The sequence below is a fragment of the Heterocephalus glaber genome, unplaced genomic scaffold (genome assembly GCF_053883595.1).
Source record: "Heterocephalus glaber isolate CG9 unplaced genomic scaffold, H.glaber_assembly_v1.0 deba00001600, whole genome shotgun sequence".
NCBI classification, from domain to species: domain Eukaryota; kingdom Metazoa; phylum Chordata; class Mammalia; order Rodentia; family Bathyergidae; genus Heterocephalus; species Heterocephalus glaber.
In genome coordinates, this window is record NW_028258372.1 from 38053268 (window position 1) to 38078372 (window position 25105).

General features: G+C 46.4%; 1 protein-coding gene and 1 long non-coding RNA gene across 47 annotated transcripts in view; one reads left to right on the forward strand and one right to left on the reverse strand.

Annotated features, from left to right (window-relative positions):
• Positions 1–25105, forward strand: part of Nav1 (neuron navigator 1) — a 280922-nt gene that overhangs the window by 191629 nt on the left and 64188 nt on the right. The window lies entirely within an intron of this gene.
• LOC110345307 (uncharacterized) overlaps positions 1–25105 on the reverse strand; it is a 54779-nt gene that overhangs the window by 13339 nt on the left and 16335 nt on the right. For 7 of the 35 annotated variants that reach the window (XR_015444403.1, XR_015444390.1, XR_015444386.1 and 4 more), the window contains 3 exons: positions 8662–14258; positions 6359–6510; positions 715–5950 (listed from right to left, as the gene is read on the reverse strand). This is a non-coding gene — a long non-coding RNA (uncharacterized LOC110345307). The remainder of the gene's footprint in view (positions 1–714; positions 5951–6358; positions 6511–8661; positions 14259–25105) is intronic. The other 28 variants (XR_015444407.1, XR_015444405.1, XR_015444413.1 and 25 more) reach the window with 22 other exon arrangements.

The following is a 25105-nucleotide window of genomic DNA, read 5'->3' on the forward strand; positions in this document are numbered from 1 at the left end:
TTCCCCCAGATGAATGTAATTATTATCTATCGTAAACACATGCCCTTAAAATAAAATTTTTCGAAAAATCCACTGTGAGCTGGGTGCAGTGGTACACCCCTGTAATTCCAACTGCTTGGGAGGCTGAGACAAGAGTACTGCTTGAGCCCAGGAGTTCAAGGACAGCCTGGGCAATATAGTGAGACTTCACTCTCTCCCCAACCCTCTGAAACCCACTGTGACCCCCGACTTGGGTCTGGGGTCAGCATGGCTTCCACACTGGTGGCCAGACTACCTGAGGTCACTCTTGGAACTTTTCTGGCCTGAGTGGTCTAAAGTGAGGATAACAATAGCTGCTTTACCTTAGATCGCTTGGTTATTTAAAAAATCATAGAAGTGCATGTGTTTTGAAAATTTCTGCCACACAGAGGGTAAGAATGATTTTTTTTCTAGACATTTCTATCGAGAATATAATGGAGGATTCCCTCAGGATCATTGGGAGATCTGGGATAATTTTTTGAAAGCTGCGATTTAGGGATATGACCAGGCCAGTCCCCAGCTGTCTCGGGACACTGCGGGAACACTTGTTCATTGTCCCTCCCTCCAAATCCTTTCTGTCCTTTCCCCGTCCATTCATCCTGGGTTAATTCTCTTTCTTATCACTCAACTCTCTGCCGAGATACCACCAGCCCACCCTGGCCAGGGTGTAAAGGGCTCTCTGGGCCTAGCCCTTACCCACAGTCCAGGGGAAGATTCTCCAGGTGACCAGCAGTTGTGGAGACAGAGACTTCTGCATCTCAGAAGTTACCTAGGACCATACTTGATGCGAAAGAGAAGGGATGAGGGCAGGTCAGGGGACAGAGTGGTGGATGCCTAGCCTAACAGCCTGGCATCCTCCTCTTCTCAAGGGTCTCATTTCTGGGGTTCAACAGGAAACCAAGTGTGTGGTCAAGGGCCCAGACAGGTGACACTGCAACCCAGAAATTGCCAGGTAAATAGCACTGGAGTTCATAGCAATCAAACTGCTCAACAAGTCTCTCTTTTTCTTTTTTACCTTTTTTGTTTTTCTGGTACCAGAGATGGAACTCGGGACCTTGTCCTTGCAAGGCAGGCAGCAGAACCACCGAGCTAAATCCCCGGCCTCTAGTCTCTCTTTTTCTTGTCCCACTCTAACCAACATCAACCTTTGAGTTATTGTCCGGGAGACAACCACAGCCTCCCACAAATATCTTGGGATGTCTCCACTGAAAATGGAATCTTGGTGGAGAAGACCTTGGGCCTGGGCCCATATGACTCCAGAGATCCTTTGGGATGGGTTGGTGAGAGCCAGGAAGAGGAATCACCCCTCTACCAGAGGAATCTGCCAAGGGACCTCATTAGTCTGGGCTCTGCCCTCTGCTTTGGACATTGCTTGCCCTTTCTGTGTCTCAGTCTCACTTATGTAAAGAGCTCCTCTGATGGTGCTGACACAGATGGAAAATGGTATCCTGGTTCCCAAGGTCTCTTAGAAGAGAAGCACTAGAGGAGGCCTGTCTAAGATAGATGGGCCTGGGCTGGGCATTTAGCTCAGTGGTGCCACTGTCTGCCTTGCAAGTGCAAGGTCCCGAGTTCGATCCCTGGTACCGAAATCAAACAAACAAACAAAACAAAACGTAAGCTAGATGAGCCCTTTTCCTCTTGCCCTCTTTGGCTGGGCTTTCTCTCTGGAAGAGTCCTGGGTCCCCACTCCCTTTCGGCAGGCACCTTCTTCCTCCACCATGTGTGCCTCAGCTGTCCCCCACTCCCTCTGCTCCAGGTTTTGGTCATGTTGCCTGGGACCCAGGAAGAAGAGCTCAGAATCCTTTCTGCATGCCACCTCATTGTAAACAAGGCCACCGTATCAACCCTACTCTGTCACACCTCGTGATAGGCAGTCAGGGCCTCTTCTAGTGCGGCAGTGGGCCATTGATGGGGAGGCTATGTTTTTCTGACTTCACAAAAGCCCCCCAGACAGCATTCTTCTTCAGTGCTGCTGTCCAATTACCCAAAGTGCCTGACCTATGGGCTGAAAATAGCAGGTGCTAATTTGCATGCTATTTATTTAAGTAGCAAAGCCTCTGTCCCTCCCCCTATAAAAGCCCACACTAGCCTCCACCGAGCAGGAAGGTAACCACTAACACAAGACCAATCTTTCCATTAGCAAGGAGAGAGGGATATATGGAGGACGAGCCTCAGATTCTTTTGAGTGTTGCAGCTCAGAAATCCATCCTGAGGAGGAGGAGGTTTAGAGTCTTCCCCGCCCCCAGCCCAGAATATCCTGTTAATGGGGACTCAGAAAGCAGAGAGCCCTTCCCCTGTGCTGAGCTGCTGGGTGTGACTTGTCCACTTTATGGCCTGGGTCCCTCAGTCCGTGTGTGTGTGTGTGTGTGTGTGTGTGTGGGTGTGTGTGTGTGTGTGTGCATGTGTGTGTAGGGGTGAAATAAAAGGGGGTAAGGAGAGTAGATGGGAGGACAGACAGGCCACCGGGTATTAGGAAGAGGAATAGGGCGGGCTCTGGGGACCGTGAGGCAGTGTTCAGGACCAGCTCAGTCTCCTGCACTAGACCCTCATCCCTCCAAGCAAATCCCACACCTTACCCTTTCCTGGCCTCAGATCTCCCTCCCTCCAGCTCTTCCCACAAAGCCACAAAGGAGGAAACCTTATGGAAAACCTATAGCTGGATGCAAAGAACAACATCCCCCGCTGTTGACATTCCTCTGGCTGAGAGGGTCATTGTACTCAGGCAGAGGCTGAAGTGAATCCCTTGTGGCATATTACTATAAGCTGTTCCCCAGATGACCACAGCACAGCTGCTGGGACAGAACCTCCCCGGGGGAAGGGACCGCACTCTCCCTGTCTAGAATGGGAGGCCAGGAACGTTAGCAGCACAGGAGAGCCAGAATGGGGCATGGTACAGGGACACCGCCCTGGACTGAGATGGAAGGATGTGCTGCCGAGGACCACTGCCTTGCTTTGTCCCCTCAAGGCTGGCCTGCTTGGAGCTGGTGCATCTTCCCAAAATCTTGGCACTCTGAACAGAGGAAAAGGAATGCGTCTATTTACCCCACGTGCTAAGGGGTAGTCTTGGGGATCTGTGCTAGCATCACTGCAGCTTTTTACTCTCTTTTGATCTCAAAGTGTATTTGGAAAACTTGCCCACAATATGCACCCTTGGATATAACACACACACACACACACACACACACAAATATGCATCTCACACACACACAAATATGCATCCAGACTGTTCGGGGACCCAGATGAGGTCCCTCTGCTGAGGTTCCAACCCTTCAAGAGTGTGGTTTGTCCCTCTAGAACTGCATCTCCAGGTCAGTGCTCCTGTGCAGTCTCAGGACAGGGAAAGGGCTGTCCTAAACGCAAAGCTTTAAAGGCTGGGGAAGCCATTCAGGAATGCAGATCTCCTCTCCTTCACACCTGTGTGATAGGCCTAGGAGAACAAGCATGAGGCTCAGTCACACCAAGCTGCCCAAACCCCAGAGACAGCTGCTTGTGGATCACACTCATCTTCAGTACTTGCCCCTACCCCCGGGGGTTGTAAAAAATTACCAAGTTGCTTTTATTGCTTAAAGAAATTCCAGATAGAATCTATCCCTTTCTAAAACAGTCTTCTCAGCTTGCCCAGTTCACACTGGGATGGAGACCCAGCCACAGACTTGTAGCCCCTGCTGGGCGCAGAGAGATGCCTGGAGGAAGGGGGTGGGTAACAGCCCCCCTGGGGAGCTCGCCTTTATTCTTGGACCGGGAGAGTAAGGTGTCAAGAAGGCCCTGCTACTGGATCCTACTGTTTTTCTTCCGTACCCTACATGAAAACCTTCATGCTTTGAGATCTGATTTTTCAGCTAAAAAAATGCCTCCTAGATGAAGCCACTGACCCTTGGGTGATGTGAACCTCCCTTTCTCCCCCAAGATCGCTCCCCCACGCACACCACCCACTTCGTCTGCTCTCCTAAACGCTGGAGAGACGTAGGCCCCACCCCGGAGGGTTTCAGGACTTCGAGGTCAAACGGCCTCCCCCTCCCCCACAGTAGAAGGTTCCGGAACCAACCTCTGGCAATATGCACGCTCCCTCTGACCTTCACACCCCTCCGAACACCTGGTTTTAGGGATGCACAGATTCCATGCGCCAATTGTTGCTGATTTCCAAAAGCCTAGAAAGGGGCCGGGAGGAGGCTGTGCGGAAGCCCTCTGCAGAGCAGGTCTCCCCAGGCCCCCCAGCTCGGGTCCCACCGGGCACCTGGGCTGCCTGCCTGAGAGACCTGCGACTGCCCCGCGGCCCACGCCCCCTTCTGCCTGTGGAGCGCGGGTCGGAGCACCCCAAGGGAGCGCAGCTGGCATCCCAGGGGTTAACTCCGGAGCAGCCCAGGTGGAGGTCGAGGTCCCCAGCCCTTCTCTGCACCTCCGGGCTTCTGAGGCCGCCGGAACGGTGGAGGCTGCAGCGGCTCTTTGTCTACCTGCTCTGGGCGTTAAAGAGCCCGCTTGCAGCCTGCATCGCCGGGCCTCGGGACAGAAGTCAGCGACGGGGAAATGAGGCTCTGTCGCTTTAAGTACAGCTGGAGCCGTAAGTACGCGCCTGGCTGTACAGAGCAAAGCGAGCGGAGGGCCGGCGAGTGCTCGGTTTCTGGTCCTCCGCGTGGTCGGAGGCGCCGACCTCTGGGTGTCGGCCTCGTGCCTGGCGAGCGCAGTCCCCGAGGGCGCGGGGTGCCCACCGGTGCATGGCCACCGAGCCGGGGAAGATGCTGCAGCTGCCTCTGCCCAGGTCGGGAAGGACCGTGAATTTCCCCCGCAGGTAAGCGGCCCAGCCCCCGAGCCGGGTCGGCCGGGCACCCAGCCCCAGCCCACCGCCCTGCGCAGCGCAGCCCCGGGCCTGGGTTCGGGCCCACAGGAAGGAAGGTCTTGGCGGCCTTTCCCGCCGGAGGGAGGCGAGCCGCCCCGGAGCCCGGGACTCCCCACGCTGAGCCTTCGGGGCATTTGGGGCTGGGGCCGTGCGTGGCGGGGCGCGGAGGGCAGAGGGACGGACACGCCGAGACAATGGCTCAACTTAACTGAACTTCGCGCCTGCCGCCGCAGCGCTGGGGGCTAGTGCGGGTCGAGGGTCCTCAGGACCAGGCTGGGCGTGCGGAGAGGCCCTGGGGTGTCTTGGGGAGGGGTGAGACCTGGGGAAGGGGAGGTTGGGTCCTCTGAGAGGGTGGAAATCTGAGAGTCCTGATGATGTGGGGAGCTGCACTGTGAGGTGCCGGAAGACGAGGGGTGCACCAAGCCCCCTTCATAAAAACGAACATGGACACAGGACCCCCGCTCCTCCTTCAGAGCTGACTTGGAAAAGGCTCTTCCCAGGGAGGATTAGGAAAGTCCCTGGGCCTGAGGAGAGCTGGGGCTCTGGTTTGCTCTCGCCCCAGCGTGACCCTTCATCCCCTCAGCCTCTCTGGACCTGGCTCTCTGGGAAGTTGGGGAGGCTCTGTGGCCACGCCCGTCCCAAACCCCTCCCAGGCCTCCCAGCCCCAACGGGCAGGACCTGCACCCTGAGACACCTCCTAATTCTTTGGTGTGTGTGGTGGGGAGCCCAAGTACTCTCTAGGAACTCAGTTGTAACTTTGCACACAAAAGCCTACGGTGAGAGTGAAGAACTGGGCTAGGGCTGGGAAGAGAGTGGCATCGCATCTTTTCCTTCCTCTGCAGGGCGGTGGGCCCTGAGGGGGAAGAGGGGGTTGTTGTTTAGAAGCCAGAGTTCTGCTGGTCCCAAACTTCGGGTCCCCTACCACAGTCCAGAGACTGCAGCCTTGCAGACCCCTGGAATGTGATGGCTGCTGGGATTGCTACTATGACTGGTGAGGGTTGTCATAAAAGGAAGCAGTTCGTGAAGTGAGAATAGATCCATTTAGGGACTGCTGGGGATTCTTCAGGTGAGGTCTTGGGCTGGGTTGCTCTGTAGGCCCTGGAGAAGGAAAAAGGGGCGGATCACGACCTGCAAACCCCCCTCTGCCACTCCCACCTCTACTAGAAGCCAGGTGCTATCACAGTGTGCCCAAGGACAGCTGTAGCATTGCTGCCCAACCGAGATTCATACTGGTTCTACTCTGCACTGCCTCCCACCCCAGAAGCCATGAAAATCCTCTAAGAGACCCCAGCCTCCTTTCCAGGAGCCCCTCTCTCCCTCTTTCCAGCCACAGCCTTTCCTAGGATCATTCAGGGTTGCTTTTGAATTCCTATTCTCCCTGTCCCCTTTCTCAACCCCACCCCACTCCAGAGGGACCACCCTAGCCCAGGGGAGCCCAGCCTCTGTAGAGAGAGCTTAGTGCTCGTCCCGAGGCCACAGCTGTTGAGCAGTCTTCTAGCTCCTTACCTGAAATGGTTTCTGGGCAGGTGTGCTGGGGCGGGGATGCAGACGGAAGCAGGTCACGTTACACCTACCCAGCCTGCTGCCTGCTGGGGTGGGGCTATGGTTTCCTTTCACCCGGCAGCCGGGGGCCATTGTGAGTTGCAGGCTGAATGTCACTGGTAGGCAAGGAGAGAGGGAAGGTTGTAAAGTGCACACACTTAAGTTATAAAATTTAACTAGCCTGGCTCTGGTCCACGCAAGGGGAGCTCAGCCCTAGCCTGTGCTCTGGGGATAGCTTGCAGCCTTCCCTGTAAACGAGGTTTGGCTGAGCCCATCAGGAGATCAAAGAGATGCTTTCCCTGAAGAATCAGACTCCCCTTAAGCTCTCAAGGGGCATGGAGGGGAGGATGTAAGGATGTGGGGTGAATGACTTAATTAGCCCTCAGATGTCTCCCTGACCAACTGTTGATGAGCAAGGAGCTGCAATCAATCCCTGGTATGGCCACATGGGGTGATCACTTCCCTCATGGAAGGCTCTACCCATAAGCACTATTCTTTCATACTTCAAACACTATGGTCTCTCCTGAAGACACCTCTTTCCTCCTGCCCCAGCACACGTGGTCCTCTTCCATCTTCCAAGCAGGAAGCCTGAAGTCCACCCCATTCAGCCCTCCCAAGTCCCTTCCCAAAAGGACCCTTAGGCAGAGCCTGCAGATCCTTAGGAACAAGACCTGCTCCCCAGATTTACCTCACTCAACCCAAGAGACTCCCTGAGGCAGAAGGCTTCACCTTGGCACAGACTCAGCCTCTGGGAGAGGACAAATTCCTAGGCATAGCAAAGCCGAGGAGCTGCTTCTCGTTAAGAGTTTTATGGGGCTAGGCATGCACACCACAGGCCAGCGATGCTTGCTTAACCTCTCCCTGCAAAGCCCCTGCCCAGGGCTTGGGAAACATGGAGAGGAAAGAGGGGCCATGCAGGAAGCATCTTAATGAGGGGTTAGTGCAGCAGCCACGTGTCCCCTGCCAGCAGGTCAGCTTTTCTCTTTATCCCATGACACTCACACCACACGTGCTAAAGGCATTGTAAACAACTTTTCACTGGGTCTTCACAACCACATGAGATGTAGGTTATTATTATCATCGTCCTCTTTCACAGATGAAGAAACTGAGGCACAGGGAGTTTAGGCAAACAGACCTGAGATCCCAGCGGTGGCATTGGCCTCACCCAGGTATGTCAGACTCTAGCACCAGCTCTAACTACTGTGTGATAAGGAGACACCAGTCTAGGCCCTGGGATTGCCAGATGCTGAAGATGCGGGAGTTGAGGGTAATTTGAAGCCTCAGCCAAGGCTTGGGGTTGCCTGGGACTCCAGTGGGAACGTAGTGGGGAGATTACTAAACTGACGCAGTACTGGTTCCAAACCCACTTCACCTCTATCTAGCTTTGTGCTCTTACAGAGGTGGCCTGTTCTTGAGCGTGTTTCCTTCTCTGTGAAATAGGAGGAAGTCCTTTCTACCTCATGTTTATGACAATGTGATAATGTAAAGGGAGTTCTGATCAGTATTCTAACCTTTTTTTTCAGTACAGGGGATTGAATCCAGTGCCTTCCCACTGAGCTACATCCCCAAGTCCTCCCACCCCTACCTCACACGTGCACATTTACTGAGACAGGTTCACTAAGTTGCCCAGGCTGGGCTCGAACTTGGCAGGGGGTTCTCCCGCCTCAGCCTCCGACAGTGTTGGCATTATGCATTTTGGACTCTTTAGATGTGTTGGGTCCTCCCCCCATCTTGCTAGAACTCTGATGAGCATGGCTTGATCAGTATAATAGTCTATAAACAGCTCCCCAGCTTGTAATCTATCTTTGATTTTTACTTAAGTACTCAGTTGTTCATCTTTAGATTTCTATTCAGTCTAAAGTCTATGCTAATTATGATAGTATATTTATATATGCTATTCTGGATGCCGATTTACATAAATATAGATCACTTTTTAAAACAATCATTTTTAAAAAACAACCATATTCCTTCAACATTTACTGTGTGCTAAGTTTGTGCCAACCATTCTGCTGGGTGCTGGAGAAACAGAACGGAAGCCTTAAGAGCTTATATTCACTCACTCATTCATTCAACAAACCCCAGTTAGAGCTTCAGATTCCAAATATGGGGCTGGGTATTAGGGATATAATACCAAGTGGCAAGACAAGCATAGATCCTGCATTCAGAACTTAATAAATGCATAAATACATTACTTCTAATAATGAGAAATATGAGAGCGAGGCAAATGGAGGGAACAGGTCTTGTTCCTGCTGATCCCCAGGCTGTACCTTAGGGTTCAGGCCAAGGAGTTTAGGAGGAGAGGAAATGTAGGTGAGGAGACAGGAAGCAATGTGCAGTCCATAGACGCAAGCAGGAAGGAGACGTACTTGGAGCGGTCATGGAAGGCTTCAGGGATTTTCACTGGGCCTGGTAGAGAAAATAAGAATTTTTCAAAGGAACAAGAATTCATCTTAGAATGGAGGGAATTTTCCCCAGTTGAAAGGTTCTGTGTCATCGTCCAAATTTGCTGCTCAGACCCAACATCACCTTGGCTTCTTCAGCCATGCAAATTGCATGTCTGAGACAGAATCCTCTGAGACAGACAGTTGGGTTTTCACTGCCCGGGGTCACCAGGAATCCTGTCTAGAAGGCTTGGTAGTGGTCCTGGCTTGTTTTCTCAGGACCTGGTATCAGTGTCTTCTCAAGTTAAGTTCATAGCATAAGAAACTGTCTTCAGACTATCTTTGCCCTTGCCATTAAAGCAGAGTCAAATAATTCTAGCCATGTGGAAAGTGTGCAGGTATGAGAATTCATCCTCAGCCTATCTTTCTTGGAATTTCCTAGAAATGCTAAATTCTTGGACATTTTAATTTTAAAAGGCACCTATCCCATGAAGACTCTGACTCATCACTGGGAAGACATGTCGAAGAGGAAAAAAACACCAAAGCCCTTTTCTCTCCACATGCAGCCTGGTCACTGGTCCTAGGTGTTGAGCATAATCAAGAAATAAACTTGAGTTGGGGATGTAGAGAGCACTTGCCTAGCATGCATGAGGCCCTGGGTCTGATTCCTCAGCACTGCAGGAAAAAAAAACCCCCAAAACTTGATGTAAAACACAGACTCCCAGGGTATAGCAAGTGTGAAGTTCTTCATAAACTAGTTTTCCTATTTGGTGTATTGCTGCAGGTGCCATTTGAATAGTGGATGGGTTGATTCATCAAAAGTGGGGAGCAAAGGGCAGTTGTGTACCCTCCCACAGCTTGCCAGCCACTACCACTGGTGCCCTGTGGGTGCTTCACTATTTTGTTTATGTCTCCCTGCCACACGGAAGGGCTGGTGGTAAGAGGACCATTTTTGTGACCCAAGCTCATGTTTAGGGAGGTCATGTGCCTGGTTCCATGACTCTTCCTCTCTAGAACACGTAAGTCTGAGGAGCTTGGTACTTTCTGAAAGCTCAAGAATAACTAAGCTCCCTTCTGGGATGGTCATTTTTAATAAAGGAGGGCTGCTTATGCAGTTTCCCAGCCTCCTGGGAAATTGCTTTTCAACAAAACTATTAATTTTTTCCCCCATACTCATTATATGGTGGTAGTTTTATCCAGTCATAAGTTCCTAGGGAGCCAGGGACTTTTACTGTAGTGATATATAGATGCATATGTGGAATTTAATAATGCTTTGGTTTTTTTCCTGAGGGAGGGTCGAACTGTGTTGTAGCTCTGGCCCGCTTCGAACTCGCTATGTAGCCTAGGCTGGCCTAGCACTCACGATCCTCCTGCCTCAGAGTACTAGGATTACAAGCCTAAGCCATCATACTGGGCTTAGTAATGGTCTTTTGATGATGACCCCAAAAAGCTGATAGAATACCATTGTAAGTGTTCATAGAAGAGCTTTGGACATACCATATTTATCCCACATCCTATCACATTTTGAGTTCTTCATGTCCACCGCCAAGTATTTATGACTTGCCTAGTATGTGTCAATAACTACATTCATCACTGCAAAGGAAACAAAAGACAACTTACTCCAATCCACATTAGGATGTGACTAACTTGTAATGGAGTTAGGTGCTGACTTCTGACACCAGGAATTACAGTAGCTGGAAATAGGAGGCCAGTAAGTGGAAAGTAGACAGGAAGATGTATGTTCCAGTCAGGAGCAGTACCTGAGGTGGGCAGGGAGTGTGGCAGAAGCTTGAAGTGCAAACGTAGCCTGGGGAGAAACCTGGAAACAGCTCAGCAAGGAGGGAAACTCAGAAAAAGGAAAGAGAGCTCTGGACCTGAAAGTACCTGGAGGGGAATTTATGAAGCACAGGATCCACGGGCCTTGTGCAAAGGGACAGCGACACACAGTCCTTCGCGCTTCCTCCTTGCTGTCCTGCCAGCCCTCCATTGGAGAGGCCGTGCAGAGTTGTCCCGCACACATTTTCTGCCTGAGAAAGTATTATTTTTTAGACTTCAAACATTTCCTTGTGGATTATTTTAAAGTCTTCTATAAGACTGTACTTGACTATCAGGTTTTGATTCCAGTGATCTGCCAACTCTGCCACTTTGGGAGAGGGTGTAACGGGGATCAAACTCGGGTCCTTGCGCTTGCGAGGCAGGTGGCAGAACTGCTGAGCTAAATCTCTGGCCCATTAAAAGGAAGTTTTTAATAGCTTGAAAACAAAAGTAGTATTTCTGCCAGTGGCTGGAATTAGGGTTCAAAGGGCCTGGAGGAAAACAGATCCTTGGGATTTACTCCTGGCTGGGTTTCTGGAATGTTATCCTGGGCACAGTGGCCTGGACGACAGTAGTGTCCCAGGTCACGGATCTTGGGCCCTGCTTCTTGTTCTTCTGATGCATGGGAAAAAAGCGGTGGTTGGATTTGTTATGAGGTCCCTGACAAGGGCCTTGGTCTTGTCTGGAAGAGGTTTCCTGATGAAATACTGGGTTCTGCTATGATATATTTCCACACCCTGGAAGTTTGTGCCATTTCTTCCTATTTCCTGTATTAGAAATACATTCATTTCCCCTACTTTCCACTGTTCCCCTCGTGTAGTCTTCTCTGTCATAAGTTCTAGGTAATGTTCCTTGTAATTTCCAGCTCTGAGCTCCCAACCCAGATTCCCATTCTCGTTGCTCATATGTGGGTCATAATATGTGGGACTCAGCTCAGCAACTCTTCTAGGCTGGCATTGAGCTGACCTCAGGATGTATTATGAGTCACCTTTTGGTGGCTGACTGAATGAGGAGAGCTTATAAAGGCCACTGCTCAGTGCTCATGATGTATTTTATTTATCTTTTTATTTCCTTATTTTGCAGTACTGAGAATTGAACCTAGGGCCTTCACTCTGAGCTACATCTCTTTTTCTTTTTTCTTTTCTTTTCTTTTTGGTATCGGAGATAGAACTTTTTTCTTTATTTTTTAAATTTTGAGATGGTCTCACTAAGTTGCTAGTTTGTCCAGGTAGGGCTCAAACTTGATCCTCCCACCTCATCCTCCCAGAGTGCTGGGATTACAGGCTGCACCACCACACCCAGCTCATGATGCATCTTAGAGTGATTGCTTTGGGGGCTGGGGATGTTGCTCAATCATGGAGTGTTTGCCTAGAATGTGTAAGGGCCTGCATTCAACCTCCAGTGCTTTAAAAAAAATGCAGATTCTACAGTGATTACCTTGCATAATGAGCAGTATGTTAATTTATTAATTTTCCTTGCCTTGTTATTAACAGGCTTCCTTCCCCACTCATAAATTAAATATGAAGGAGGAGGTATAGCAGTAACACCAGTTTCTTCATGAGATTTACCGAAATTGCTTTCATCCTTTATAGATGCACCTCGTATTTGCCATTATCTGCTCCAGGTCCTCCTGTGGAAATCCCTGGCAAAGCTGTGGCAGCAGCACATTGATTGGCACATGTGGGTTGTTCATAAAGGGACATGGTCTCTGGGCTATTGCACATCAGTTACTGCAGCAGGGAACCCAGGAGCCTCCACCAGGCTCAGCCCTGGCCTCAACCCCAGGCAGTGAAAGAGACCAGCCACGTCCTGTGTGTGAGAAACGGACCCTGAGCCTCTCACAGGAGGGAGGAAATCATTGCTTCCTCATGTGCAACCTGGCTTAGGAGCTTTGTTCTATCTGAGAAACTAACTCTGGGAATTTGTACAGAGCTGTTTGTTGTGAAAGCACTTTTGATCCCAGAGTGTCCAAAAGCCCTTGGAAAAAATTTTGCTGTGCCAGGGAGGCAGTAGAGCCTGCAGGAGCACCCCAGAGAAGTCGGGACTCCTGGGTTTGGTGCCTGGTTTTCAAATAACAGTCTGCTCTATCAAGCCTCTTAGGTGCTCCATGTTGCTTTTATGAAATTGAACCAACTCTAAACAATTCTACCAGGAAAATAATGCTATCCAAATAAAGTAATGCTGGTCATGTGGTTTGAGCCCAAAGATTCAGGGATAACCAGAATTTTTATTTCCATCTGCCTCACTTTCTCATCTCCTCTTCTGGTCTTTGCATTTATCAAAGAAATTCAGGAGTGAAATGAGGAATGTATTGAAAAAGGCAACAAAGGTTAGAAGTGGAGCTGAGATGATGCCCTCAGCCATGGGCATTTCATTCTTGTTTGCCTAAAATTGTTCTGAGCGTCTGCGGTAGCAGAATCCTCTGCATGGACTGGCAGTGTCCATCCACTCTGACCTCTGATGCTCATGGAGTGTGAGCAGCCACTAGGCTGTGTACTGTGCCTGTATTCTCACTCCCACCAGTCACGGTGAATGTTTTCCAAGAGTTGCGTGTTTCCCAAACCTGTTTCTGCCAGTTATTGCATAAATTGATGCTACAGGACCATAACAGGAGAGTTGAGTCTATCAAAACTGCATTGAGGGGCGGGGGATTTAGCTCAGTGGTTTCACTGCCTACTGCACAAGCGCAAGGACCGAGTTCGATCCCCGGTACCAAAAAAAAAAAAGTTGCATTGAAAGCTTTAAAAGATTTGAAAAGCAAAAAACTAAGAAAACTTGAGCTAGGTATAGGACTTCAAGGCTAGGGATTAGAAAGCTCGAGGATTTTTCTTTCTGATTGCCTTATTAAAATCTTGCACCATTTTAAAGGAGCTGATGCTGAGTATAATACACTGTGGGAATGGGTCTGAAGAGTGGAGTTGAAAAGCGGAAGTGTGTCAGGGAAAGTCTGGGTTCTAGTACTTTGAATGGCAGGCACTGAGGCTCACTGGCACCTCTCTGTAATTTTCTGTAACAAGGATTATGGTTGCAAGGGTTTTGCATGTAGTGAGTATCTGAAGAAGGTGTGGAAGGCCTTCCCTGGAAGTTTTTCAAAGTAGATAAACATCTGTTTGCTTGGATGACTTTGTATGTTGATGTTGGGGCAAGAATGGCTGAGATCAACCTGTTCGTGAGTTGAGGGACAACCGAGTGTGGGGGGCAGGTGGACCTTGAGCTTTGCCTCTTTTTCAACACAGTAACCCTGTTTGTATCTGTTTTATACATGGAACACTTCTAGTAAACATGTTAGGGGAAAAAAAGAGGTTTTTTTCCTTAAAAATGAGCTCAGAAACTGTAGGATTAGGGCTTTTCTCTTTCTGCACACCTCTGAGACTGACCCAAGCTCTCCCCAAGAGAATACAGGACATATTTTTAGTACCCAAGTCGTACCTTGTATCCATTCATTTTCAACTCCTTTGGAGTGATAATTGACAAATTTTATATTTACTCAAGTCTGACACTTGGTTGATCAAGCCCAGGGGCTGTCACCTCTGTGGTGCTCCCTAGGGTGTTGTTCTTTCAAATCTCAGAAAGGCAGATGGAAGCTTTTGGCAGGGACCCTCCTGAGGGAGGGCTGGGGGTGAGGTTGTAAGAACCCTGCTAGGCTGAGAATTGGTCTTGATGGACACCTGAAAGAGAAGAGAATGGAAGAAAGAGTGGGATGTTTTTGTTCCTGCTTATTGCCTGAAGGCATCTTCCCCAGAAACAAAACCAGTTTGATTTTGATTCACTTTCTCTTAATTTCAGTCTTTCTTCTTTTGACTTCTTTAAGGATTATGCCAAAAGCCCTAGACTGATCCTACAGCCTCAGAAGAGATTTCACTCATAGTTACCTAAGAAAAGCATGTTAATACCCAAAGTAATTTCCCAGCCAGTCATTTCCTGTGTTTTCGAACTTGTTATTTTTTCCTAAGATATGTATCTTCAGGTAACAAAAACTGTTCTTCCTCTGGCCCTGGGGGAGGTGATGCCGCATTCTGAGGAAAGCATAAGAAAAGGATCCTTCAGAGAAGCTGGGGCAAGGGTTACTGTGTTGCTATGCATACCATACATGTTGGAGTGCAGTTTTTGAAGAGATGAGGCACCTACAAATCTCATATTGGCTTTGCCACTGATGTGTTCTACTACCCAGGGCAGTGTCCAGCCTTAGTTTCCCCTCTTTGAAGAATGAAAACCACCAGCAGTAGCCAAGAGACACTAATGGGCAGAGATGGTTTGGAGAGAATGGAATTTTTTTCTGAATAAAAGGTGCATCTGTAAGGATTCACTAGAGACATGTTCAGTCCATTCTCGTGGGGTGCTGAAAGCCATAACTAGTTACCACGGTGGCCAGGAACTCATATTGGCAAAGCACTACAGGTACTTCTGTACTTGCTTTCGTAAAGGCTGGGCAGGTCGTTTGCCTTTCTGAAATGTTTGGTGAATATGGCATTTGCAGGTGAGGGTCTGCGAAGTTTGAGTCTTTTCAGTTCTTTATTATCTTCTCCATTCATTCTCCTCCTGTAAACTGCCAGAATGACATGCCTGGGGCATAAAACGAGTGCCTGATTACCTTGCCTGAACACCTGTGTATGGTTTGTTCTCTGCAATAAGGTCTTTACTTCATCCACTTACTGGTTTAAGAATTAAGATCCTTTTTGTTTTCATTCTTTTTGTTCAGAGCTTTGTACTAGGTGAGAGATGTGCTTACTTTCACATGCATGGAAAACTCACCCGTAAAAAAGGAAGGTCTTTCACAATGCATTAGCTGGGCTTTCTCTCCAACACTGACCTTTGACCCTCTTGCACAATGTGGTATTCAGCTGTCCTGTTCTCTGAAGTGAAAACCTTCAGAGCCCTCAACAAAGATATTTCACCAAGAGTAAGCAGTCCGTGAACTAAATGACTTAAGATAAGAAGGCAGCTGATTTTGAAATAAAGAAAGGCAAAAGGTCTATAAAAGTTACATTGCCCTCCAAGGTCAGATTGCTGATCGCCTCCGCCCCCCATGGTGGGGCTGAGGACTCGACCTTCCTGAAGACCTGGATTAAAGAGACAAACGAACCCGTCTATTCCATGGAATTTCTTAGTGCATTTCTTTGGACCAATCTGCCCAGTGTAGTACTGATAAAAGAAAGAGTAGACAATCTTAGTGGGGTAGAAAGCTATTCAGAATGCATGACTCTAGAGGGGCACTTCTTTTGAAATTCTTAACAAGCACTCTTACTCTAAGGGTCTCAAGGATGTAAGCATTTATGGGCTGGTTGGTAAGAAAGAAAATTTCACAAATAACAAATGGTTTCAGTCACCTTAGACAAAGCGCTAAGAAGGTAATGGATTACAGCTTTGTCCCCATCCCCTTCCCTCATTTTTTTCTTACCGCTCTCTAGAACTGCGAGGAAAGACAGGCTTATGAGCAAGCTTTGGCCTTTAATTGTAAGGTTGGTTGATGACAGGGAGACAGAGCGGCGAGGTAGGGAAAAGTCATAGTTGGTTTTGCACACACGCACACACACACACAAAATTCTAAGGACTGTGTTTGGAATAGCTGCCAGTTTTACAGAGACATCCAGATTTCCATGGTGTGAGGAAACTTCTTTCACTGCATCTACCTCATGGTGGTAACTTGCAAATTTTTCCCCCATGAAGCTTTATTTTTGGAGACCACTGTAATTTACATGCTAGGACCTATTATTAACTGCTAGTTTTATGCTGTATTGGAAATCTTTACATTAGGAAAGAATGTATGGGTTGTGTTCTGGGGGAAGGGAGGCTCAAATTAATGGTTACCTTGTATAATATCTCAGATCTATCTAGGATCTGAGAATGGATTTGAAATTCACATCCCCCAAGCACAGAAAGTCTTTTTGGTTCCTCATGACTACTGTCCCAAGTGAAGAGCATCCGTGCAGTTAGTGAGGAGGGACTATTTCATGGGAAAAGATGATCATGTAAAATACTTTTTAAATAGTCCATTTCAGAGCCACTGTAGCATTAAGTACTGCACTTTGTCCTGGAAAACAGAATTGATAAGCTCCCTGTAAGAATCACATCACTTATTCTGTAAATGTAAAAACCAGAAACAATTGTGCTGTATTAAATTTCAGCCCATAATTGGGTAACTAGAGAAGCCCCCTATTTAATTAAATTCCACTATCCAGTGTGTGACAGGAGAATTAGTGACCTTATGTTTGATTACTGTCTAGGGGTAGAGTGGTTAAAGTGTATCTTTCAAATATCTTTGTCGAGAAAGGGACTCGGGTAAAAACTCGTCTTTGTACCGCATCTTTAAGGCTCAGCTCAAACACTGGTTTTCACCAGGCAGTATAAATGTTTTTCATTTCTGTCCTGGGGGAAATATTTTCCTATGACCTCTCGATTCAGTCATTCAGCAGATACTTGTTAAGAATCTACTCTGAGCCAGACCCTTACCCCCAACCTCTTTACCCTTGTAACAGGAATATATTCTTCCTGCCTATTTGCCAAGGGGCCAGGACCCCCATGGGAACATGTAGAAGAATACCTGTAAGTTAATGGAGGACCTAGTTGAGAGGGAGCAGGAAGTGAATGCTATCACTGGAGCTAACCGTGGGAGGAACTTCAAGGAGTGACAGACAGTGTTAAATGCAACTCAGAAGTCAGAAAGATAGGTCTACAGAGTCCTAATAGAGCTGGGGGTGGTGGCACATGCCTGGAATCCTAGCACCCTGGGAGGCTGAGGGAGAAGGATCCCAAGTTTGAACCCAGCCTGGGCAACTTAGTGGCTTAGCAAGACCCTGTCTCAAAATAAAAAAGAACTGGGAGGATAGCTCCATACAAAGGCCCTGGGTTCAATCTCCAGTATCACAAGAATAATAAAATAAAAATCCCAATTGGGTTAGCAATAGATAGGTCTTTGGTAGCCCTTGCCAGAGAGATTTAAGGGAAGCAGTGGAAAGATCAAGTTCCAGTGACTGAAGGAGTAAATGTGAGGTGAGATAGAGATGGAGAGCATAGAGGGTGGAAGGACAGAGGGGATAATGCAGGCGAAGAGCTCTCTCTCCACATGTCTCGTGAGCAGTGAAATAGATCAAACTAAATATAACCATTTGCTCTGTCTGCTTTCACCTTTTGTGACCTATGCTCTATGTTAGAAAAGTTATATTTTGTGTTATTTGTACTACAGGACACAATTTTTATTTTGTTGTATTAACCAGTTTTTTAAAATAAGAAAATAACCCACTTCATTCAGCATGTTATAATGAGTGCTTCCAATAAAGGTAGCAATAAACCTATGTGAATAATCTGTTTCATGCAATGAAATGATGACAAAATGTTAAAGAAAATGTTAGATATAATTTTTTTTAAATGCCACTAAGGAACAGAGGAATGATTTTAGATACTTTGAGCTAAAACTTTAGAGAAATTAATGCCTTCAGACATTGGTAATAAAAATTCAGCATAAAGAACATTTTACTTAATACTTTGCCTTAAATACTGCATGTAGCAAATACTTCTACAGTTTTCAGCAATACTAGAAGAAACTAATAAAAACTTCTTATCCCACAAAATAAAAAAATAACTATTTTGCATACAAATATTTAAAAATAAAATGGAAAATGGACTCTTTTTGTTAGTTTTTGTTACTTGAAGGGGCAGTTAGTTAATGATTGGCCATCAGCATTGATAGAGGATAGAAATTTGACTTCCAGAACCAGATGTAGACCAAGGAATAACTTGTATTCTTAATTTGATTTATTGAGAGGCCACAACACAGGAATCGTGTGGGTGTGGCTTGTGAGATTTGGCAACTAATACACTAGACACATTAGTTCTTACATGTGAGGAAAGACCTAGGAGGGGAGAATCATAAAGGGACTCATTCTTTGTACCTGAAATAGAAAAGAAGATCCTAGACAGAAAAAAAAATTTTTTTGCTAATGATGGAGGTGGGCTGAGGAGCTCCAGCATGAAGAAGTTGTCTCATAGAAGGAACGATATTCTAAGGAACAGATCGAAAGCAAAGGGGAAGATAAATGGGAACACAATGCAGAATTTATGTAAAAGTATTTAATCTTTAGTTCTTACCCTTTTTCTAGAGTTTACCTAGTCGATAGCACTATAATCATATTTTCAAACATTTAAGAAGCCTAGTTCCCTGAACACTTTATATTTCCTTGTTAATTCAAGAACAAACCCATTTTACCAGCTCTTCATATTGTTTCATGTCTCTCTCCCCAGTGTGTCCGCTCAGGGCCTGGAAAGTTTCTCGTGGGCCTCTGCATTTGATAACTACACATTGTCCTCCCTGGCCGTGCAGGCTGAGGCCTGGGTTGTTGCCAATCAGGGAAGACTCTCCAGAAAAGTCTCCTTACTAATGCCTCCAAATCTCCACTTCCTGCTGCTTAGCTCTTCAGTCAATATTTTGCCTTCACTTGACTCAATATATTGAAATTCTTTGCATTTTCACCCTGAAGAAAAATTCCTCTCCATACCAATGGGCTTTCTCCTCTAACACATCCAACATTTTTTATACTTCTTTTTTTCTCCAGGGATTTTTTTTAAAAGGCATAGAACTAATGGGCAATTCTTTCCTTTCTTTTAACCCCCTACTTTGGCTTTTTAAAAAAAATTTCCCAAGGGCTGGGGATGTCGCTCAGTGGTGCTGCATCTGCCTGGCAAACTCAAGGTCCTGAGTTTGATTCCTAGTACCAGGAAAAAAATAAAATAAATTTTTTTTTCCCCAGTACTGGGGATTGAACCAAGGGAGCACTGAGCTATATCCTTAGTCCTCTCCTTTCCCCACACACCTTTTTTTGAGACAGGGTCTCACTAAATTGCCCAGCCTGGCCTCAAACTTGAGATTTTCCTGCCCCAGCCTCCTGAGTAGCTGAAATTATAAGTGTGTGCCACTATGCCTAGGCTACTTCGGCTATGTTTGTGATTGGTCAAAAGATGATTATCTTTTGCCCCCCAAAGTTTCCTTTACAATAATAGAAGCAAGTCTGACAGAGGAGTATGTTAAAGCAAGCTCTCCACAAAGACACTACTGTTACACTGACCAATCAAACACTTCTGGTTCTTCCCATTCCACAATTTCATAGTGTTCTGACAAAGAAGCAATTCTCATAATCTCTGTTCAACAACCCGCCCCTGCTTCTTCACTTTTGTGTCACACATGTCACTGAACACCTGAAAAGGCAACTTCTCAAGATCCTGAAAGATTCGAGTTTAGAAGCTTCTTTCAGTTTCCGTGTTGGATATTCTGTCTGGGTACAGGCAGATCACACAACACTAGTTCATACCGTAAAGTTTATGGCATAAACTACATCTTCGGGGATGTCATTGAAAATCAGCTGATCAGGCTCAGCTGCCATTGACCTGGGAAACTGCTCTCATCCAGAAAGTCAGCAGAAGGGTACATTTCCTTTTGAACTGTGGTGCTTGGCAGGATTGAATGAACAACCTCTTCTGCATAGAAGACCTTCCTGTCCCTGTCTAGCCAGGGCTCTTCTCCATGGCCAGCCACTTTTAGCAAACACTGGTCTACACAAATCTATCCACTTCCTAAATGAGCCTCTGGAGTGAGTTATTTATTTATTTGGTACTGGGAACTGGGACTGAACTCAGGGTCTTCCCCGGCCCTTTTGTTATTTTTTCTTTTGAGAAATGTTCTTGCTAAATTGCCCGGTTGGAATTTGCGATCCTCCTGCCTCGCCCTCTTAGATGCTGGGATTACAGGTGAACCTCACAGCCCCAGGTTTAAGCCTTAGTTTTTTGGCACAGATATCCAAGATGAGCACCGGAGGGAAAACAGGCAATGGATCAGAGTACAAACCTTAAGGCCAAGAAGACCAATGGGCAACTATAAAGTTGGTTCCGAGCGGGAGAGGAAGCCAGAGGGCGGGTCTTCCTCCTGGACGTTTGAAAGAAACTGTGGCGTCCCAGTTGACCCTAAAGTCAAAACTGTGGGGGAGCGACAGCGCTGACAACAGGGACTCTGAAGACTAGCCCGGCACTCACCCCCCACCCCAAGACAAGGTTGTCAAAAGAGAGCACCATTGGTGCTACTTAGTTGGCCAAACCACGTTGGAACGAGACTGTGTGGATGATGCCTCCAGTTCAGTGGAGGTCAGGGAAGGCGCTGGCTGTACCCACGTGCAGAGCGACCCCTGCTGGTCTACCCCACGTCATTCCAGAGGCCACAGGGTGCCCTGCTACAAGCCAGAAGTCTCAATATAGTGGCCTCACCTGTAGGACTCATCCAACAATTTTCCTCCTCTCCCCACCACAATAAAATGGTGTTTGGATTCTTGCCCATGAATTGCAAAGACTTGCTTTGCACAGCAAGGTCTAAAAAGTTTGGACTTAATATTCAAGGACCAAATAGGCTTCTCTAGAAGTTTTTCTAGAGGGAAAGATGCTGGAATGGGGCAGTCCAAAAAAAGTAAACCACTCACTCACCTGATGCTAAGTTAGGTAAATTACTGGTAGGTGTGCTCTCGCTAGCACCTCAGCACCACTTGATTTTCTACACATTCTGCTGCAGGCATGTGGCATCGAGCTTTTACTTGGAGGTGGGTGTGCTTGGTAATGTGCACTGATTTGCCTTTAGAAACATAGGGACCAATTTGAGCAAATGTGGAAGGTTTCTGTCAAGTTATGTAACCTAGCTACAACTTCTTTTTGCTAAAGCCCTTCCTGTAGTTAGCTAGGAGCATGTCACTTCGAGCAAATTGTGTTTTGGTTTTCAGGCGTTTTGAGGTCTGGGCACTAACCTTATTTCTTTTTCACTATTCTGAATCCCAGATGTCAGTAACTGCTGAGGTTCAGTGTAAAAGTGACAGAACGAGCACAAATTAAATTTGACTTGGAGACCACTTCTTTGTGCAAAGAGCCCCTAGAGATTCATAAGTGGTCTTCACCCTCTAGTGGAACACCATTTGGAAAGCTTCCAAATAATGCACTGCAGAAGTAATGCCAAATGGTCCCCTGGTGATCCAAGTGAATGCCTAATTTAGTTTTGCTATTTTGTGATCACCCCAGCTTCAATTATCTATTTCATAATGAGAATATGTATAGTATATGTGGTGGTTAAAGAACAGACATTTGATATCAAACTGGCTCTGTTTCTTTTTTTTTTTGGTACTGGGGATCGAACTCGGGTCCTTGCGCTTGCGAGGCAGGCAGTGGAACCACTGAGCTAAATCCCCGGCCCACTGTTTCTTTTTATTAGCCATGAGAACTTGGGCATGGAACTTTACCTGTCTTAAGTTTCAGCTGTCTTCCAGGTAAAATATCTATCTCAGGATTCATGTGAAGATTAAATGATGTTGTACATGTATGTATAGGTAGGTACCCAGAAAAGTACTTGACATGCATGTATAAATGCTGGGTGTATTGTAGCTATTATTTTATTTTATTTATTTTTTATTTTTTTATTTTTTTGGTACCGGGGATCAAACTTGGGACCTTGTGCTTGTGAGGCAGGCACTGGGACCACTGAGCTAAATCCCCGGCCCTGTAGCTATTATTTTAATAATGATATCTGATGATTTTTACGAAGAAAAACAAGATTAGAATACTTGCATTAATTAGGTTAAATCTGCCAACTCCACTAGAAATATAATGTAGAATGTATGTCCATGTGACAAAAACAGGTGCCATAGATCATTATTAAAGGCGATGTGGGCCAGGGATTTAGCTCAGTGGTTTCGCCACCTGCTGCGCAAGCGCAAGGACCCGAGTTCGATCCCCGGTACCAAAAAAAAAAAAAAAAGGCAACGTATTAAAGATGCCTTCAACAGTGAGTTTCAGAGGCACTGGATTTCCAGTACATTAGAGTAGAGAAACTGATTTGATACAAGCCTATAGAAAGATGACAAACATCAGCTCCGCAGACGTCAGGAGACCATCACCCAAGCTTCAACAAGTCTGATATTGGATGGTTCGACAGGAAGATATCGACTGGCGATTTATGTCGTTTGGTTGTTTTCTCAGGTTCCTAAATTATTTCAGGGTATTTTATATCCAGAAAACCATGAAGTAAAACTATGGATTGTCCTCTGGTTAAACGCAGGTCATTGCTTCATGTGCATCCAGCAGACCAGAGGTTATCTTGGTTAGGCTGGACTCAGTGGGAAAGTAATAGCTAATGTTGAGTCAGATCCCAGCCTGCCTGATGATTAAGTGAAAAGCAGCTTCCCACAAAGTAGTCTCAGGCTCTTATGCAGATTGCTTTGCTACAATGGAAATCTTGACAGTTAAATCCACACAGATTAAAAAATGTTCAGTAACAAAATGAAATGTGTCCTTAGATTCTCCTACCTTCTCACGATGGTTTCTTTTAAAATAATGGTATCACAAGTTGAGGGAATCATTAAGTCACCTCCAGGAAGCTCCTTTGAGACTCAGGTTAGTTCTTTGTGGACAGGTAAAGGGAGAAAACTGGTATTATCTGGTAAGCCTACCTTTATGGCCACTGCCATCATATACAAGCAATATTTTTAGCTTGGAATTTCAGGGAGCATGAGGTATGTAAAGGAATTGTAGAAGTTTTGAGAATGTAGAAATCCAACCAAAGACAGAACCTCAAAGTCATCCTAGTAGGGTTTGCAGAGGCTGTATCAGGGACCACAGATTTAGCTCAGTGGTTCCGGTGCCTGCCTTGCAAGCACAAGGTCCCGAGTTCGATCCCTGGTCCCAAAAAACAAAAAACACATAGGCTGTATCAGAAGTTTACATAATCTGGAAAATGGCCTCATCTTTTATTTTACTTATGATTCTCCCACCAGGCTGAAGTATTTATTTTTTCTATATGTAGTGGAAGGACAACAGCTATTTTGTGTGACCCTGAATTTGACTTGTATCAAAGTAGCATTTTTCATCCACGGTTGTTCACTGAATTTCTCCCTAGGAGCCTCAAAAGGTTGTGAATTCCTGAGAGAAGGGGTTGCATTTTTGAGTGGATAATTTTTTGAAATTGAAAACAAGTAGCTTAACATACAATAAATACTTCAATAACTGAGTGACTATGGTGAATCCATGGATTTGGATGACATTCTCTTTACACTGTGAAGATCGCACTGTCACATTCTTTGCCTTTGTCCTGAATAGACCCCCTCCCCACATGCTCAGGCCTCTGGACCTGAAGAGACTCTTCAGCCCCACCATCATGTGCCACCATCCTTCTGTATGGTAGTGTGTACCTAGGCAGGCTTCAGCACTTAGCATCCAGTATTCTTCCATTTGGGTTTTGGAATTTGTGTTTGTTTCTGTTTTGCTAGCTTTCTTTCTTGATGTTTCTTGTTTTGTTTTTCTTCAGTAGGGTGAATGTGGACAGCATTAGTGTAATTATGGGCAGAAAATCATGGGTGGTTCATGAGCTCCCTATTTGGAGTCAAGATTTAAAGACTTTTGTCTGAACAAGGAGGCTCAGTGAATAGAAAAAAGACATCTACCCTGCTTATGTGGAAATGCTGAAGCAGAGGTTAGAAAGTGGACTTCTCATTTAATAGGGTAAAAGAAAAAGAAAGGTGGTAATGGAAGTCCAGGGATTTTGGTGAATGTGAGAAGATTGAATGTGGTACAAGGGAGTCAAAAGAGGGGAGTGATGTGCTCAAAGGGAGTGCCTGGCAATTCGTTTGGTTTGCGGTGGGAGCTTCATTCTGCTGGAAGAGAGTAGCTCCCAGCCTAGAGGTGTTTATTGCCAGATCAGCTCTTCACACCAGCAGTCTGGCCTGAAGCTTTTGGAGCTGCCAGAAACTGCCCAGAGCTGCACACATTCTTTAGCCTAGGAGTATGAATGGAGGGCCTGATTCCTATCCCTCTTCCTTCTTTTGATACTTACTTTGAGGAACAGGGTGATATGAGATCTGAAGATGAATGGCAGCTTGTTAATATGAAGGACTTGTATTTGTTGCCATGGGTGTAACAGGAGCATATGCAAGACATATGCACTCTATATGACTTCCCCCAACCTGTCCATGAGGCAGGATTTGTGTTTCTGACTAAAAAGGGCTTTGCTTCTGTCAACCCTGCATAAATCATTCTAAAAGCTGGAAGTATGTTTGAATCCCATCCTAGTTTAAGGCACTGGCTGCTTCCAGAGTGGAGGATTGGCAGCAAGGTGCAGGCAACACTAATGTTTCTTTTCTTCTGCCACCTCGACCCTACTCCTCCCTTTTTTTCCCAAGTCAAAACCAAGCCAGTAGTGCTGCTGGCAGAAAAATCTTGTTTTGACTTGTGAACTGAGCAGGTTAGATCAGAAAGACACTAAAAGGGGTATAAAAATGGAAATTCAAGAGGACAGTCTTAGTCCAGAGTTGCTTTTTCAGCCAGGACTTGTCAGTTGAGGAATTGCTACTTCTCTTCATTTTTAGAGGGTCTTTCTTTTTAATATGGCAAACTTTGGCCTGTTGGGCCAACTCAAGTCAACTGGCTGATTTTGTATGGCCCACAAGCTAAGGATGGTTCTTATATTTTTAAATGACTGATAAAAATCAAAAGGAGAATCGTC